We start from the raw sequence: 18,869 nt of genomic DNA, 5'->3' as shown, positions 1-18,869 counted from the left end.
GGGACTTTCCTACTGGAATGTCTACTGTCCACAGAAGGAAGGATGTCCTGACTGTTCAAAGGTGGAAGGAGAGCATTTGCCTCTGTCTCCCCAGAGATAACTTTGGACCAGGGATGAAGGCTGAGTCTTGACTCCCATCTGCTTGACCTTTGTGTTTAATTGGAAACAGAGATGGTTCACAGCTCAGGTGTCAGCAGTAAGTTCACCCACGTGGAAAGGAGGGGGGTAGAAGGACCTTAGTTATTGCTCCTTAGGGTTCCTGAATCTGGTTACATTTGCAGGAAGCAAGGGGAGGCATAGACTTTTAGAGGAAATTGAGGCAAAGAGAGGTTAAATGACATAGCTAATAAGGATCTGAGGTCAGAATGGCCAAGTGGTTATAAGAGGGAAGTAAGGGAGAAGAAGAGTCTAGAACAACTGAACTGGAGAACTTCAGATTTATTAAAATGATGGTTTTCCTTCCCCCTCTTTTGTCCATTCAGTACTATACTGGGGAGACAGTGTGATAAATGGCAAAAAATATTGTCCTGAGGGCCAGAGAGTCTATTTCTAACCCTAGCTCATCCACTAACTGGTGCAAGTGGAAGTAAGAGGGAAGACCTTTGGATTTAGAATCCAATTCTGCTTCTCACACAGACCAGCTATATGACTTAAAGCAAGCCATTTAATATCTCAGAGCCTCAGTTTCTTCCTTTCTAAAATGGGAATAACAATACTTGTCATACTGCTCTCACAGAGTTATTGGGATGATCAAAGGACAATTTCTTCTAATAGGACTCCCAGCTTCCAGTTTCTGCCTTTTCCAGTCCATCTTCCATTCAGCTGCAAAACTAAGCAGAGATCCAGATTCGGAGCAGAGTCCATTCCTTCTGCTTTCAGGATAGGATCCAACCTCCTCCAGTTAGCATTTAAAGTCATTTACAACCTAGCCTGGCTAGCTAGAATGATTACACAGTACTCCCTGAAGTCTGTCCTTGAATCCAAAAGTCTATTCATTCTTCCCTTTCCACAGTATGCCATTTTTCATCCCTGTACTCAGAATGTTCTCCTCCTTATCTCTTGGAAGCCCTGCCTTCCCTCCAGGTTCAGCTGAAGCATCAGCTCTGTCAAGAGGTCTTTCCTGATTCTTCTCTCATCACTCCAGTTATTGTGAAAACATTCTTTCTTTATTCATCAGGAAATGCTGTATCTCCACACACACATGGCAGAGTCCAAGCTCCTTGAAGGCAGGGCCATCTCATTCCTAGCAATGCAGACATGCTTAATCATGATCAGTTCTCCACTGACCATAGTAGCAGTCAGAACTAGAACCCATGGCTTCCAGCAAAGTCCTATTCCCACCATACAAAGTGCCATCTTGAAATTAATCAAACTACTTTCAACAGAAAACTAGGTCCTCTCAAATTGCATTAGTCTCAAGAAACTTGCATCTGCCCAAGACCACTCTCTGATGAAAAGACTTAAAGTCTTTTTGATCCCAAGATCAAAATACCATGGGGTAATTCACAAGGCTTTAGGCCCCACTGACAGTGTTCATGGTCCAGCCGTGAATCCCCTAGGACATTCTGCTTGAATGGGAAGCCTTCTCTTCAATGAGTTGCCCCTAACACATTTAATGGCACATCTTGGTGATGACAAAAAGGTCAGCATTTGGGAATGTCTATCCAGCACACCTAAGAGAAGCTGCAGAACAAAATGAGGCTTAAATCTCCAAGTGACTGTGAACAAATCACTTAACTTTCTGAGCTCAATTTTCTCACCAAGAAAATGAGGCCAATCCTAAAATCTACCTCAAAGAGTCAACTGAGATAGTGAATGTGAAAGCCATTCTATACTTGAAATGACTCTATCCATTTGATGTATTATGTTACACCTAAGGCACAGAGAGGCACAAACAAAAAGACTTGTTTGAGATCATACAACTAAAAAGCATCAGAGGAGGATTTGAGCCCAGGTCTTCCTGCCTCCAAGTCCAGTACAGGATTCCAATCTCTGCCACTTCCCATAACCTTTCGGAGGTGTGAGGAGGAACTGCTGTTTTTGGTGAAGGATGCTCCCACTCAGAGAGTTCCCTGCACTGACATAACCTCAAATCCTTCATGAAATGGTAAGGATACAGCACATACTAAGAATGATATGCTGGAAAGGATCCTTCAACAGATCTATATCCCTCTTCTCATTAGAAATCCCTGATAATTGGATCTTCCACTACAAAATCTTCTCCCACTGACAGAGACCCTTTCTAAATACGGACTACTCTTGTCCCATCTTTCTCCTCTTCCCAAAATGAACCTACTTGCCAAATATTATTGTGGTTTCTATACAAAATGAACGTAGAACTCAAGTGCAGAAAAATAGTTTTTCCAAGATTTTCTCAGAGGATGCTCTTGGCTTGACCTCCCAAAACTTACCTCTCTTCCATCCTTCATCATGGGAGCACTCTCTTCTTTGTGAAGTCTAGGGAGCAGAGTGCTGCAGTCCTTAACGTTTCATGAGAGTAGCAGAAGCAGAGTACTTCATCCACTGCACAAGGCTAGCTAGACAAAGAGGAGTTATCCAAAACCCTAAAATCTACCTTATTTACCTCTTTTTAAAATTTACATGAAAAAGAAATGGAGGGAAGGGGGAAGTACACACAATACACACAATGTTTTTCCACTGACAATATACACCTATAAGACATGTTATAGTATATGACAATCTTCAAAAACAACCCAAAAAACAAATGCCTGGGTAACTCTGATGGCAACAGCAAGTCAGTCACTTAGGGGACAAGCATTTATTATTTATTATTATGCCAGCACTGTGCAAAGCACTGAGGATAAAGAAAATCAAAAAAGCGGGGGGGGGGGGGGAGGAAGAAGAGGAAGAGGAGGAGAGGAGTGCAAAAACTCCAGGTATACCAGCATACTCACATCATAGAGTATGTGAAAGGAAATATAAACTATAAGAAGAATGAGAAAGTAGGAAGGGGCCAGGTTCTGAAGAGATTTAAATGTCAAACAAGGTGGTTATATTGAATCCTAGAAGTAAAAGGAAAGTATTGGAGATCATTGATCAGAGGGGTGCCATAGTCAGATTTGTACTTCTGAAAACAAATCACCTTGCTAGATGAATAAAGAATGAACTGGAATGGGGAGAGACATGATACAAGGAGATCATTTGGAAGACATCTGTATAAGCAAAAGGGTCTGAACTAGAATCATAGTTATGAGTCAAGAAAAGACACACACAAGAAATGTTATAAATTCAAAATCAACTAACATCTGACACTAGATTTCATGTGTACAGTGAGGTTGAGAAATTGAGGAAAACACTGAAATTGTAATCCCAAGTGACTGGGACAATGGCAAGGCCCTTGACCATAATATAAATGCCTGGAGTGAGGGAAGGTGAAAGAGAGTCAATAATAATCTCTCTTTTGGACGTGCCAAGTTTCCTATGCCTATAGAACATCCAGTTGGCATCTATTAGGAAATGAGTGAACAACTGTAATCTCTGAATATAATGGAGCTCTGCTGTACCATAAGAAATAATGAATATAATTAGTGAAACTTTAAGGAGACACACACACATACACACACACAAATGTAGAACGAAGTGAGCAAAACAAAAAATTTCCTATTACTACAGTAAAATAAAGTAAAAAATCCCTGAAAGATATCTCACTAACATAATGACAAATCTTGACAGAAGACAGGTGGTGAACTACAGGGGCAGAATGAGTTATACATTGTCAAATATGATAAATGCTGGGGAAGTTTTGCTTAACTGTTTCTTTGTTCAAGAGGAAGTTTGAAGGGTAGGGAGCTTGCAAAATAACAACAGTGGGGCAGCTAGGTGGTGTCTAGAGTTCTGGAGTCAGGAGGACCTGAGTTCAAATCAAGCCTCAAACACTCACTAGCTGTGTAACCCTGGGCAAGTCAATTAACATTGACTGCCTCAAAAAAGAAACACAGAGAGAGAGAGAGAGAGAGAGAGAATGAGAACAATGGAGAGCTATACATTTTTTAAGCATCTATGATTTTTCTCTGGACAGATAAGATGCTAAAGACCATACCATACAAATATAACTCTCTTCTCATAAAAACTGATTATCACATGTCATTGATAACTATTTCTTGACATAAAAACTGAAAAAACTAAAAAAAAAAGATGAGAGGTGAATAACCAAAGAAGGGCATTAACTATATTTGGTCATGCTAACCACCTCTTTATTTTCATCCTATTAGGGCATTTGGAATGGGTGAGGAAATATGTAAAATTTGGGGGTGGCTTGGAGATTTGAGGGCTAGGTCCAAATTATACACTGGAAACTCTTGCCTTGGATAAGTTTATCCAGTACATCCACAGCAGCAGCAATTTCCTAAGTCCTCATATGCCTATGCTATAACTGGGAACCAAAATTCATATAATTCAGATCCACTGATCAAATAAAAATTCCAAACATGTAGCCAAAATGCAGTTGACAACTTGTATATTATGCAATTATGACTGTCATTTTATTACTGTTATTAATTTATTAGAATAATTGCCATTTTTTTCAATGCCATAATGTGCTAATAAAGGACTTGTCATTACGGAGTTAACCTGGGAACATCTGTGACCTCAGGGGAGGTAGCTGGGCGCTTTCAGTCCAAAATGAGCTGTCAGTTACCACAACGACATTTTGATGACTACATTATCTCGGAATTAAATGTCTCAACAAACTTCTGCTTTTGATTGACAGGTAGTTAAGACTATCGGTGACCACAGGGCACTTTCTTTATATTTCACGAATAATTTTTCAGCACTAAAGCAAGACGGAAGAGTTTAGAACATCAAATGGTTCTAACTCTGGGTTTATTCATCTCTATTTGGTACTAGGAAAACAAAGAAAAGCCAGCAGAGTTGGGTTGTCTGTGGCCCAAACCATTGTGTTACACTGACAACTGGGATTGAGTAAGAGAATTTGATGATGTTCTTTGTTAACAATGCAGAGCAGAATCATTTTATTACTTTTCTCTTCTGTGTCCATTCCTTCTTAGTTTAAAGAATGGAAAATCACAAAAGAATGATTGTTCAAATCAGATAAACAATTCTTATTACTGTTCCCATGGTTTATTATGATGGGCTACTTGGTGGCAAAAAAATAACAAATAAAATATTTTTTTAAAAAATAACACATAAAAGCATGGACCTTGACTCATAAAATCTTAAGGTTTTAGAGGAAAAGAGAAAAAAGCAAAAAGGCATCTACCTTTCCTTCCCATGGTCTTCCCTTTTCCCCCTAGTGCTTAAACTTAAAAAAAAATTACATGCATTGAAGTCATTTAGCTTACTTTTTATTCACCAAGGAACTGCTCGGGATTAAAGGACAACAACTTTTTTCTTATTTGATCCCATTTTAATGATTTTTCAGAAACCATCATACAACACAGGAAACCAAATTAACAGATAATCAGCTTGCCGTAAATTAGTCTAGAATTCAACATCCATGGTGTGAGGCCACTCCAATGTTATACACTGGCCCAAAATAAAAAATTGATTTTATTTCCTTTATTAGCACTGTACCAAGAGTGTACTTCGTGGGCAAATAATTAAAAAGAAGTCAGTGTCTCTACAAGATTAAAAGCAAGATTTGAAAGAAAGGAAAAATGCTTAATGGGTGAATCCTAGAAATACAGCCTCTTTCTAGCAGTAGTAAAGCCCAGATACTTTTTTTTCCTTAATCCTCAACTAATACAGTTTTCTTTCACAAAGACAGAGACTTTGGATGCCACCAGGCTATTCATTATGTTCTCTTCCCTGGGAATATTGCCTTGGGGAGCAGCACAGGATGGAACTCTCTAACAGGTTTCTATGGTACTATGGTCAGTAAATAGCAAGTTTTATGGGGAGAGTTTTACACACACACACACACACACACACACACACACAAAAACCCTTCTCTCCACCTCCAAAGTTGACAGATGGAGCAGGCCAAATGGGGAGTAATGTGGCCAAATGGCCTTAATTCCAATCTGAGTTATGTGGGTGTGCACTATTTAGAAACATTTCCTTCTTCCTATGAAAAAATAATTATCTTTTTTTCCAAGCTACATAATAATACACCCACCCTTGACTTGTTGAGAATGCAAAACACCTTCTAAGAAAGAAATATTCTCCCTTCTTCTTGCTCCCCCAAAATAAAACTTGGCATAACTCAGCTTTTATGCATATGGGAGCAAAGCAATGTGGACCAAACATGCTGGATTCACAGACAAGGGAGCTAGTTTGAGTACTGGCTCTACTATTTCACTGGGTTCTACGTGTCTTTGTTAATTTCCCTTGTCTCTGAACCTCAGTTATCCATCTATAATATAATGGCCTTCTACAAGATAACTTCTGAAGTTTATCCAATACTAGATCTATGAACTAAACTTTGTAAAATGCTTTTTTATTCATCCTGAGAAGGTGAAAGAGTGAGAAACCCAGACAAGATACAAGCAGGTCAAATAATTTCATGAATATAAAACTATCACTTGCCAAAGATCCATCTAGTTGTATGCATCAACCAGTTTTCTAGCTTATAAGAAGAGAGTTTGAAGTACCAAAACACTACGGCATAAAAGCAGATAATTATCTAACAAAACAGAAAACTGTTGGCAAACCAAAGGGGAAATTTCCAAATTCAAAAGTATCTCAGAATCTCAAGACCATTAGGGAAACAATACAACTACACCCAACCAACAGCATAAACACAGTATTGGTCACAGTGCCTTTCCTTTTCAGCATCTGATTTCATTTCTGACAGGTTGATTCCATAGTCACCAACTCTAAATATTCAGGTAACCTCTTTACAGCAGTGGCCCAGAGAAAGCCCACACATGGCAATGAGCTCAGGAGCTCTGCAGAGACAGGCTTTGCTATCAGTCTCCCATGGCATAGCCCATAGTCTTCCTCTTTGTAAAGAATCTGGAGACGGTCTACTTCATCTCTGGATGATGGGAAATACATTCTGTGCAAAAATCACCAAATCCACGAACGTGAAGCTAATGAAGATTACATCTGTGTTACATGACGACACAAAAAGGAAACTTTATTTGGACTGGAAAATAGCCTTCAAGTCACAGATTTACCTAGAACTGCAGGGTCCCTGGGAGTCCCTTGGATATAAAAGCAGAAAAGACACCTAAAAGGTGAAAGTTCTTTTTATTTAAATTTTCAATGTTCTAGAATATTCTGACAAAGATACTTTCTTAAAACCCAATTAATAGTGTCAACAGAGCTTGAACACATGCAATTGGAATGGAGTCTATTTCTTCCCTTTTCTCTTCAGAATGCATAACACTTCCATATATAACACTGGAGTCAAAAAGCAAAGCAGGGCACAGTGGCATTGTGTCATACATGATGTACATGACACCCCTACTTCCTGAAACTGGCAAGTCAATGGCTGGTAAATCAGTCTCCCCTAGCAAAAAGCCCTTCCCTTCAAACTCTTGGGATGGTACCAATTAGGTCCATTAGCTGCACAACTGCATAGGCAGCCTTCCTTCCCCAAGTCAAAATTCACATTGCATTCCCAAGGATGAAATCTGGCAATTCTGAATTTTTTTTAAAATCTTACTTCAATCCTATGATTTTATAGCTACCACTGTAATCAATTTAGCCTGTTTCCCTACTGAAATATTGGAATCAAAAGTAATACCAAGTACAGATCAGGAAATTCTTCTGAATATCTAAGAGTGAGGCTTTTGTCTCTATTAAGCTACTAGTACTGGGGCAGCTAAGGTGGCACAGTGGATAGAGCACCGGCCATGGAGTCAGGAAGACCTGAGTTCAAATCCTACCTCAGACACGTAATAATTGCCTGTGTGACTTTGGACAGGTCACTCAATCGCATTGCCTTAAATAAAAAGTAAAACAAAAAGTAAGCTGCTAGTACACCAATCCTGTCCCTGCCCTATTGCCCCAAAACTACAGTGACAGAGAGGGTCTTGGAGTATCAGTGAATAGTTTTTAAAACAGTATTAGATTCCTTGTACACATTTGGTGAAGCCAACATTGGAGCTCCTAATCAAAGGGATTAAATGGAAATTGGATACTTGAAGTGATAACTTGTGTATTTTATTAAAAGTCATTGATTAATTTAAGATTTTTCACCTACATATAATTTCCAAAGGACCAATTAGTGATAAAATAATTCTTCTGAAGTGGTGGAGAGCAGTTTTACCTTAAATTTCTCACCCATTCAAGCTTCCTAAATAGATGACTGAATTTTACTTAAAATGTAATTAAAATTTGAGTCCTTCAACATAAAGCCATTTTTAAATGATTTTGGGGAATGACAATGTAAGAAACAGAGTGAGTCTGTTATCTCTTTGTAATATAAAGTTTACCCAACTGTAAAGAAGTTTAACTTGTGCAATAAAGCTTCAAGCCCCTTGCAGTATATTGCTTCATTATATGTGAACCAGGGAAAAACCTTCAGCAGTTACAATGGCAACTTCTTGATTCTGCCTGTACTGGAAAGCCATGACCTACAGGGCTGAGAATCTCTGAACTAGGTAAATGTGGGAGAGATGGGAAATGTGTCTAGTCAAGAGGCTCAATGCACATGACTCCATCCTGTGGGCCACTCTGAGCAATATAGCTAATGCAGGCTGCAAATTCTTTTCCAGTCAATGAAGAGGGCTTGCCCACTGGGGCTCTTTTGGGATTCTCTACCTGACTGGTTTCTTTTAAGGGATTTCTTCCCCCCCACCATCTTTTTTCCTAGTCAATTCTATGGGCCTTCATCAAAAAGTTGGAGAATTAAACGTGATTTGGCAATGAAACTTTCCTTCTGAGGCAATGGAATAGAAGTTGAGCACCAGATGAAGACTACAAGCAAGAGACATGGTTGCTTCTGCAATGCCATGGTGGCCTGCAGCATTGCAACCTGAGGGCTCACTTTTAACACTATTTGGACCCAAGCTGCTCCCCACCTCCTTGCTCACAGTGATATCAGTCAACAGGCACAGTGCAGCCAGGCCAAGCACCCATGGCAAGCTGGAGAATTCCTCCATTTAACAAAGTACAGTGATTCAGCAGTGATTTACCCTAGAGACATGTGAAGGGTGGGGGCACCTCCAAGGGACAGATGACCTTCAGCAGCTGAAAGAAATGGAACTCCAGTATTAGTCAATATCTATTTATCTTTCCATTTGGGACTATTACCACTGTACAAGTAATGCTGACCCTGAAACTTCTAAACCAAGTTGCACTCACCTCATGATCCCTTAAGGAAGTACATAAAATTTACCAAAATCTATCTGAAATGCACATTTTGAAAAGCTCAAAAGAAAAGGTTCTCTATGTTAGAAACCAGATCTGAACATGAACCCCACATAAAGACGAGAGACACAGAGAAAGACAGAAGGAAACAGAGACAGAGAGTCAGAGACGGATGGACAGACAAGCACACTACAATGGAAAGGTGAACTCTTTACCAGCTTTGCCACCTAATTCTTTGGCCAAGGACAATTCAAAGGATAAGAGGATCTTAAGTTCTAGAGCTGGAAGGGACATCAGAGGTCAACCAGTCCAATCCCTGATTTTACAGATGATGAACCTGAAGCTCAGGAGAGGCTTGTGTCCAAGGTCACACAAGTAAATAGCAGAAGTTATCTGACTACCACCATGGCTGGACTCTATGACTCCCTCTCTAAGATCCTTTCTACCTCCAAAATCTTCTGAAATGTCGGACTTCCAATTACAAAATCTGAACATTATAAATATTTTGGCTTTCCCAAAATGTTACTGATATAAAAACAAGCTTTATTTTCAGGTGCACTAATCTCAGATTATTTCACATGATTCATCAATGCTACAGATCCCTCAAAGTCTCATACACCTTGCTAACTGAATTTTTATCAAAAGTATCTTCACTGAGAAAATGCAAGCTTACTAGGATGTCACAGGTTTCCCTGAAGTCACAACTGTATCTGAGGAGCCTTCTGTTTGTGAAATGGATTAACTCTTTCAGGTCACTAAGGTATCACTTGGTGACTGATCGCTAACTCAGGGCACAAAATTGGATCTTTAGAGGTCAGAAAGAAATCATGAGAATGCAGCTAAGGCCCTGAGAGAAACTACCCTGGTGTTGATTCGAATAAATAGGAGTTTGCCTAGAAGATCAAGGACTAGTTTACCTGTCAGATCTATGGAAAGGGAAGCAGTTTATGACCAAGGAAGAGATGGAGAACATCACCAAAAACAAACTAGATTATTTTGATTACATTAAATTAAAAAGTTTCTGTACAGACAAAACCACTGTAACCAAGTTCAAAAGAAATGTAGTAAAGTGGGAAACAATCTTTATAACTAGTATTGCTGACAAAGGACTCATTTCTAAAATATACAGAGAACTGAGTCAAATTTAAAAAAAAAACAAGCCATTCCCCAATTGATAAATGGTCAAAGGATATGCCAAGGCAATTTAAAGATGAGGAAATCAAAGCAATCCATAGTTACAGGAAAAATTTCTCTAAATCACTATTTATTAGAGAAATGCAAATTAAAGCTTCTCTGAGGTACCACCTCACACCTCTCAGACTGGCCAATATGACCAGAAAGGACAATGATCAATGTTGGAAGGGATATGGGAAATCTGGGACACTAATACATTGTTGGTGGAGCTCTGAACTCATCAACCTTCCTGAAGAGCAATTTGGAATTATGTCCAAAGGGCAACAAAAATGTGCATACCCTTTGATCCAGCAATACCACTACTGGGTCTATACCCTGAAGAGACGATGAAAAAAGGGGAAAAACATCACTTGTACAAAAATATTCATAGCAGCCCTGTTTGTGGTGGCAAAGAATTGGAAATCAAGTAAACGTCCTTCAATTGGGGAATGGCTTAGCAAACTGTAGTATATGTATGTGATGGAACACTATTGTTCTATTAGAAACCAGTAGGGATGGGAATTCAGGGAAGCCTGGAGGGATTTGTATGAACTGATGCTGAGTGAGATGAGCAGAACCAGAAAAACACTGTACACCCTAACAGCAACATGGGGGCAATGATCAACCTTGATGGACTTGTTCATTCCATCAGTGCAACAATCAGGGACAATTTGGGGCTATCTGTGATGGAGCATATCATCTGTATCCAGAGAAACAATTGTGGAGTTTGAACAAAGACCAAGGACTGTTACCTTTAATTTAGGGAGAAAAAAAAACTGATATCTTATTATGTAATCTTGCTATTCTCTTATACTTTATTTTTCTTCCTTAAGGATATGATTTCTCTCTCATCACATTCAATTTGGAGCAATGTATACCATGGAAACAATGTAAAGACTGGCAAATTGTCTTCTGGGGGGGGGCAGGGGGAGGGAAGCAAGATTAGGGGAAAAATTGTAAAACTCAAAATAAATAAAAAGAACAGAAACAAAATGTAATGAGCTAAACTAGGGAAATATTGTTTACAATTTTGGAAATACTGTGCTATGATCAAATATGAATGATCCAGTTCTTCTCTGCTGCACAATGATGTAAGTACAAAGGATTCACAAAGGCAAATGCTATCCACATCCAAATAAAGAACTCTGATGGACTGTGAAAGATCAAAACAACAACAAGAACAACAGCAAATAAATAGGAGTTTGCAATAAACTGGAAATGTTCTTTCTCCTATATATGAGAAGGAAATGAATGTATCAGGCTTATCAAAGACTGTAATGAAGAATGGCATCCTGGAAATGGATCAGAAATTCCAGGCTATGATTTCCCAAGAAAACTCTTGGGTTCCATCATTTCATATGTGAGCATTTGTATGTGTTTGTATTGAGCTTTGCAGTGTACACATTTCACACACATACCCATAACCCATTGCAAAAAGGGTATTACATCTGAGAAACAGTGTGAACGATGTACTCAAAGAAATATACAATTGAAAAAGAAGATGGGCTGGGGGCAGCTAGGTGGCACTGTGGATAGAGCACCAGTTCTGGAGTCAGGAGTAACTGAGTTCAAATCCGGCCTCAGACACTTAATAATTACCTAGCTGTGTGGCCTTGGGCAAGCCACTTAACCCCACTGCCTTGCAAAAACCTTAAAAAAAAGAAGATGGGCTGATCACACAGTGAGTATAAGATAGCAGACAGCCTACAGAAGGCTTTCTTGGTGATGCCTGACACACTAGGCAGATCTGCAATGGCAGACTTATGAGAAGACAAAAAAAATCAAACAGGATGAGGAAATATTAAGGGGTTTCATCTCAATCAAATACTCATATTGAGAAGATTCTAGATAATGTAGAGTAAGAATATGCATAGATATTTGCAATGGACACATGTGCAGATTTATATGGGACACAACTACAGATGTGGCCATATTTGGATATGCATAAGTATATATAAATAAGCATATATGTAGATAGCTGATAAAACTGTAGCATTACTGTGTCAAAGAGTGTTAACAGATGAGCCATGAATGCATAATTTAAAAACCTATTATCAAGCAATTAGTTTGTCTGCTTGGTGGCACGGGGTCACTTGTTCACCCTCCCTCTGGGTGCTGCCACTCTGTCAGAAAAAGAGACAATTGCTTGCAAAAAAGCAGCTCATTTGTGGGTCTGCAAGCACTGGAAGCCTCAGATGCTTCTGATCCAAAAGAAAATCTACTAGTTGCAGAGAACTCTAAGCTCTACATACTTGACTCACTTGATTCTCCTCAACTCCTGAATTGCCCCCCCCAGTTTTATTGCTCCCTATAATCCCAATTCAGAAGCACTGCTGCAAAATCTGGTAGTCTTTAAAAAGGGAGGTTTTTCTCTTGCCTTTGCAGTATCATTTTTCCAAGTGAGGTAATGATTGAAAAGATAGTAGGGCATACTTTTTTTATGAAGGTGATTTATTTTAAAAGATATCATCATTTAATATTATACCAGCTCCTTAATGCTTGCTTCCCAAGGGACAAAATGTGATACAATGAAGGGTTTGAGGAATCTGCAAATGGAGAATCTGAGTTCAAATCCTCACAGTTACTACCTTTATGATTTTGTGCAGTCATTTAATTTTTTTTGGTGACTCATGAAATAGTTGGGCTAGGTGATCTCTACGGTCCATTCCAGGTCTAACTCTATGGTGGCTTCTATGATCCAACCTTCATTTAATTGTTATAATTCTCTTCCATTCAACAATAGCTAGGAGATCTTCCTAGTTAGTTTGTTGTCCATTTCAGCCCAGCCTTTATTCCCTTATTGATATTAAAGAGACAAATATGATTTAAATTTCAATTCAAGATTTCAAGGATCTGTGATAGGTTTTTGCAAGGCAAATTGGGTTAAGTGACTTGCCCAGGGCCACATAGCTAGGTATCTGAGGCCAGATTTGGACTCAGGTCCTCCTGACTCCAGGGCCAGTGCTCTATTCACCCCGTTACCTAGCCACCCCTAACTTCTTTCCATTACAAAACTACCTCTAAAAACTTTGAAAAGGCTTTTAGAAATGTACTAAATCCTAGAAAAATATAATCAGAGGGATCTAGAGTTAGAGACAGAATGGACCTTGGCAGAGTCCAAGTTCTCATTTTATAGAAGAGAAAATCAAGACCCAGAGAAAGTAAAGTAACTTATCTAAGGTCACATAGGAAATAAGTGGCAGAGAACATTAAAAGGGGTCCTCTGAGACTCCAAAAAATACTCTTCCCACCATGTCATACTGTTCTTTACTGTCAATCAAAATTCAATACGGTGATTTCATCTTGGACTCCATCAAGGAAATTTAATTACTACAGAACTTATCTACAGCATAGCCTCATCACAAAGCACATGTACTTAACTTCATCTTATCCACAATGATTATTTTTGCTAGATTTCATTCAGGAAATTTGTTTATTCTGCAGACACTATTTTCTTTCTCTCTCTTTTATTAATTTTACAAATTTTTCCCCCAACCTCAATTCCTTCCCCCCACTCCCCACAGAAGGCAGTCTGATAGTCTTTACATTGTTTCCATGCTATACATGGCTCAATATTGGGTGTGTTGATTGAAAATTTGTATCTTTAAGGAAAAAATAAAATATAAGAGATAACAAAATTATATGATACCTAGGATACCTTTTTTTAAAAAAATTAAAATAATATTCTTTGGTCTTTGTTTAAACTCCACAGTTCTTTCTTTGGATATAGATGGTATTCTCCATCACAGATGCCCCAAAATTGGTGGACTGTAGTAATGCGCTACATAGTAGACAAATTCTGTACCCATAACTTTTGCCCTCAGACTACCTTATAAGCTTTCAGCAACTGCAGATGCTTTCATTTTTATTGTGAAACCGCCTTATGCCTCCTCCTTTGACCTTTCTCTTATAGACCTCTTTAACAACTCTGTAGTGACACAAGATAAATCCTTATTGCCAGTCTCCTCCCCAGACACTGTTCACTTATGATGATAATGATCATGTCTATCATCATCATCTTCGTTTATAGTAATTTCCAGATATTGTTTCATTTCATCTTCACAACAAATCTGAGAAGAATGTGCTATTAACACCCCCATTTTACAGATAAGGAAACTGAAGCAGATGGAGGTCAAATGACTTACCCAAGTTCACATGGTTAATGTCTATGGATGAATTTGAATTCGGCTCATGAATACAAAAGAAACAAGTGTAGTTTCTTACTGTTAGAAAAGTTTTGGTGGGAGATATGTTCCCTTAAAGCCCAGGAAGGAAGAATGGAATCTTCAACTTGATTTCAGTATTTAAGGAAATTGTGTTAACTTTGCAATATAGGAGTATCTACCTGCCTTTGAGTTCAAGTCATTAGAACAAAATCAAATCTACCAGTACTTTTTAGACTCTAGGAGGTCATTCTTAAGTGACATCCTTGGATGCCAAGTCAATATCAGTGAAAGAGAATGTAAAAGGATTGAAGTGTTATAGGAAGGGAAAAGGGCAACCATCATCCGAAATTTCAAATCAAGAGAAGAAAATGAAATCAAAACTATAAACCAATGAGTTTCATTTAAATTCTGACAAATTCTTCAATCTATTATTAAAGGATGTTTAATGAACACCTAGAAAAGGAAGCAGTGATCCTAAAGAGCTAACATTAATTTGAAATAGGTTCAAGCAAAACTAACCTTATTTCCTTTTTTGACAGAATTAATAAATACAGTTTACCTGTAGTTCAGGAAAGCATTTTTCATTCTATTTGTCATTAGATTCTAGTAAACTAAAAAGCAGCAACCAGAAAATATTTGGCCACACCCAAAGTATAGCTAAGCTGACCACTTCGAAGGACATCCCCAATGGTAAGAGCTAAAAGGCTTTTGCAACCTTATTTCCACCCAGAACAGCAAAAAAACAATTGTGAGGCTATAAAGACAGACTGATACTGTGGACCTTCAACTCACAATGCAGCTATCTTAAGCTGCCCATTCTATTGAGCAGTGATCTGTAATCACTGACCCAATGGTAGAAGACCTTTCTTGAATTTTCTACTAACTCTTTCCTGCCGAACCTTTTCAATACTCATTTCTCTAAGTACAAACACTTAGGACAGCTAAATGAGTGTGCCCAAATTCCTGTTTGTCATTTCTGTAACAGACACTTGCGGCATCTGTAACCACTATATAGTCAATGTGAAATATTTAAAATCCCAGGGATTTTACTCCAGGGGATTCCAGGCTGTACAATTAAGAGTCCCAGACTGGATAATGCACTAGGTTAACAACAATGATATTTTTGAAAACATGAATTACAATTGTGAGGTATGGCTCACAAGCATCTTGAACCAAATGAATCTTCTATTATCATGGAAGATATTCTGACTTCTTTAAAGAAGTCATTCATCTATTCTCTCTCCTTTAACCAATCAATCAACATACATTTACTAAGTTCCTACAAGGATTCAAGCCCATCCTTAAAGGGAAGAAAAACAAAATGTGGCTCTTGGTGAAGGTCACAAAACTAGCTGGTAGCAAAGGCTGGCCTCTGCTCCAGGACTCCTGATGCTCAAACTACTACAGCAATGTACATTTCAAGACCTCTTACAGAAAGTGAATCATCAGCTTCTATTTCAAGAAACTAAATTTAAAATTTATTTTTACTGTTACTGGTGTTACATCACCTTCATTTTTAGTATAACTCGTCCTCTTTACCTATCCAGCAAGTCAAGCCCTGTAATAAAAAATTTAAAAGCATGAGAAAAGGAAAAAGACAGTTCAAAAAAATAACCAATACATCAATGGAATCTGATAGTAAATGTGAAGCTCTCTATACAAATAGCTCCCCATGTCACCAGCAAAACGAGGATGGAGCATTTTCTCATCTCTTTTTGCACAAGAAAGAAGGTTATCATTCTAATTATACTCTCAAAGTTTTTTATTTCTTCAAAAAATAATTTTTAAGAAAAAGATAAAATATTTTTAACACAGTCAATGTGGAAATATGGGAATTTTGTTCAAGTGTACATATTTGTTACAAGGATTCTATTGTGTGTTTTTTAACATGGAAGGGAATTTAGAGAAAAAATATATATTGTGGGAAGGAAGGAATGACTAGTGAGATAATCAACATAGGAAAAATTTTATGTGCAAAAAAAAAACAACTCTCGAAAATTTTTGACTACATTTCACTTGTGAAATTCTCCAAAGACAAAGTATATGTTTCAACACTAAAGTTGATTCAATAAATCAAAGAATTAAATGAGATATTTTTCAAATTGTCAGACATGATAAGGACACTATTTATGTTAGGAGTCCTCAATAAAAGTACTTTAGCTTTATTTTTTAGTTCTTAATAGACTACATTCTAATATTTAAAGACCTGATAGTGTCAAAAAACATACAAGCCAATTCACTCTAACAAATTCAAAAAAAAAGGCTCTGTTTAGTCAGTTGTCACATCTTCACCTGTTGGTTTGCACACATACTTTGATACATGATACCATCCAGAAAGACTGTCTCATGCTACAATCCTATGTCTGTCTGTATCTCTCTCTCTCTCTCTCTCTCTCTCTCTCTCTCTCTCTCTCTCTCTCTCTCTCTCTCTCTCTGCCTCTGTCTCTCTCTCTAACTCCAAAGACATTAAATGCGAATAATGAGGTTGATTTAATGCATGAATACACAAAGCATCTGTGATTTCCTCTGGGATGGGAACTCCCTCTACAAAAACTGTCAAGGAATTAGTAGATGAGTCTCCAGAGGCAGAGAGAGATTAAGGGACTTGTCCAAGGTGACAAAATTATTACATGGCAAAAGCAATTCTGTGATTCAAAAGAATATGGAAGTCCTATCAAGACTTAGGAATAAGAAAGTACTGCTCATATGCTACAAAAGTACCTACAGAAGGGAAAGAAATCTAGAGGAAGGGTCCCAAATTGGGAGGGACTCCTAGGGCTAACTATGTGGTAGAAGAAGGACCAGACAACTGCAAGATGACAAGGAATAGTTGGCGTATGCCCTTCAGAGGAGAATCCATATCTATGAAAATGACTGAAGTGAAGAAGAAATGAAAAATCCTAAAGCCCTAAAATCTTATGATTGGCAATTATACTTTGAAATTAAATAAAAACCTGACAACACATTTTACAAAATGTGCACGTCTGTGTGCTGCTTATACGCTCCCTATAAGATATTAACATACAATGCTTTTCCAAAGCATTAAAAAGCTAGTAAAAATACTCCCAAATCCATGCATCCAGTCTTGAGTTCTTCTCAGCTCCGGGTTCACATTAGCAAATGCCAGCTGGACAACTCAAACTCAACAGGCTTAAAATCCATTTCATGTATTTCCCCATCCCCAAATCTATCCTTTCTTTCAACTTCCCTACTTCTGTTGTGGAAACTACCATCCTTCCAGTTTCAAAGGTACACGATGGCAAAATGATTCTTGACAATTATTACTCCTATCTAGTCAGTTACTACCTGCATGTCATCTCTCATATACATAGGTCCCCTTTCTCTCCACTCACATACCCTTTACCTTCATCACCTACCACCTGAATGTACTAGCTTCCAAAGGGATTCAAGATTTTCTGGCTTTCCTGTCCAATTCATTCTCCATATGACTATTCTAGTAAGTGGTATTCTAAAACAAAATTCTCACAATGTCACCCCCCCCACACTCCACCTGTCACTGGTTCCCTATTGTCTCTCACCTAAAATAGAAAATGCTCCCCATGTCATTTAAAGCCCTTTACAATATGCCTCCCACTGAGGTTTCTAGTCTTATTCCATATGATTTCTCTTAATATATGTTCTGCTGCAGTCTAGGTGGCCTGCTTGCTCTTCTGCACATAACATTTCATCTCCTCCCTCCAAGTTTTTGCAAAAGCAGTGCTAACATCCCCACCCTCAGGCATCATCATCTTCTGTTCCTCCCCCCTCTAACCCATGGAAGTTTATGAAGGGCAAGAATCTTTCATTTTTGTTTTTGCATTATTCGATGCCTTAGCACATAACATAGCTGACATCTAATAAATTGAAGAAAAGTAAGCTCATAAATCTAGTGCTTTCAAATTTGCAGTTTGAGGAGGTAAACTTTACAGATAAGTGGATTATGATTCAAAAAAGAAGAGGAATTGGAAGTCAGGACTTTTATTCACTAAGTCCAGACCTCTATCCACTTTAATAGACTGCTTCCCTATCCAGATAAAAAGACAAAAAAAATTTCTTTATTAGAAATGATTATTTAAACATATAAAATATGTTGGATCAATGTATACCATGGAAACAATGTAAAGACTAACAGACTACCTTCTATGGGGGTGGGGAGAGGGAAGCAAGAATGGGGGAAAATTGTAAAACTCAAAATAAATAAAATCTTTCTTTAAAAATATAACGTATAGATAAAACCAATGTAATCAAGATCGAAAGAAAAGTAGTAAATTGGGAAACAATCTTTACAAC

The 18,869-nt window shown here is 38.1% G+C and overlaps 1 protein-coding gene across 3 annotated transcripts in view; it reads right to left on the bottom strand.

Annotated features, from left to right (window-relative positions):
* DACH2 (dachshund family transcription factor 2) overlaps nucleotides 1-18,869 on the bottom strand; it is a 400,510-nt gene that overhangs the window by 309,325 nt on the left and 72,316 nt on the right. The gene's annotated exons all lie outside the window — the stretch shown is intronic.

This window comes from Macrotis lagotis, chromosome X (assembly GCF_037893015.1).
Source record: "Macrotis lagotis isolate mMagLag1 chromosome X, bilby.v1.9.chrom.fasta, whole genome shotgun sequence".
Classification (NCBI taxonomy): domain Eukaryota; kingdom Metazoa; phylum Chordata; class Mammalia; order Peramelemorphia; family Peramelidae; genus Macrotis; species Macrotis lagotis.
Note: the sequence above shows the minus strand (reverse complement) of the source record. Positions and strands in the feature narration are given on the sequence as shown.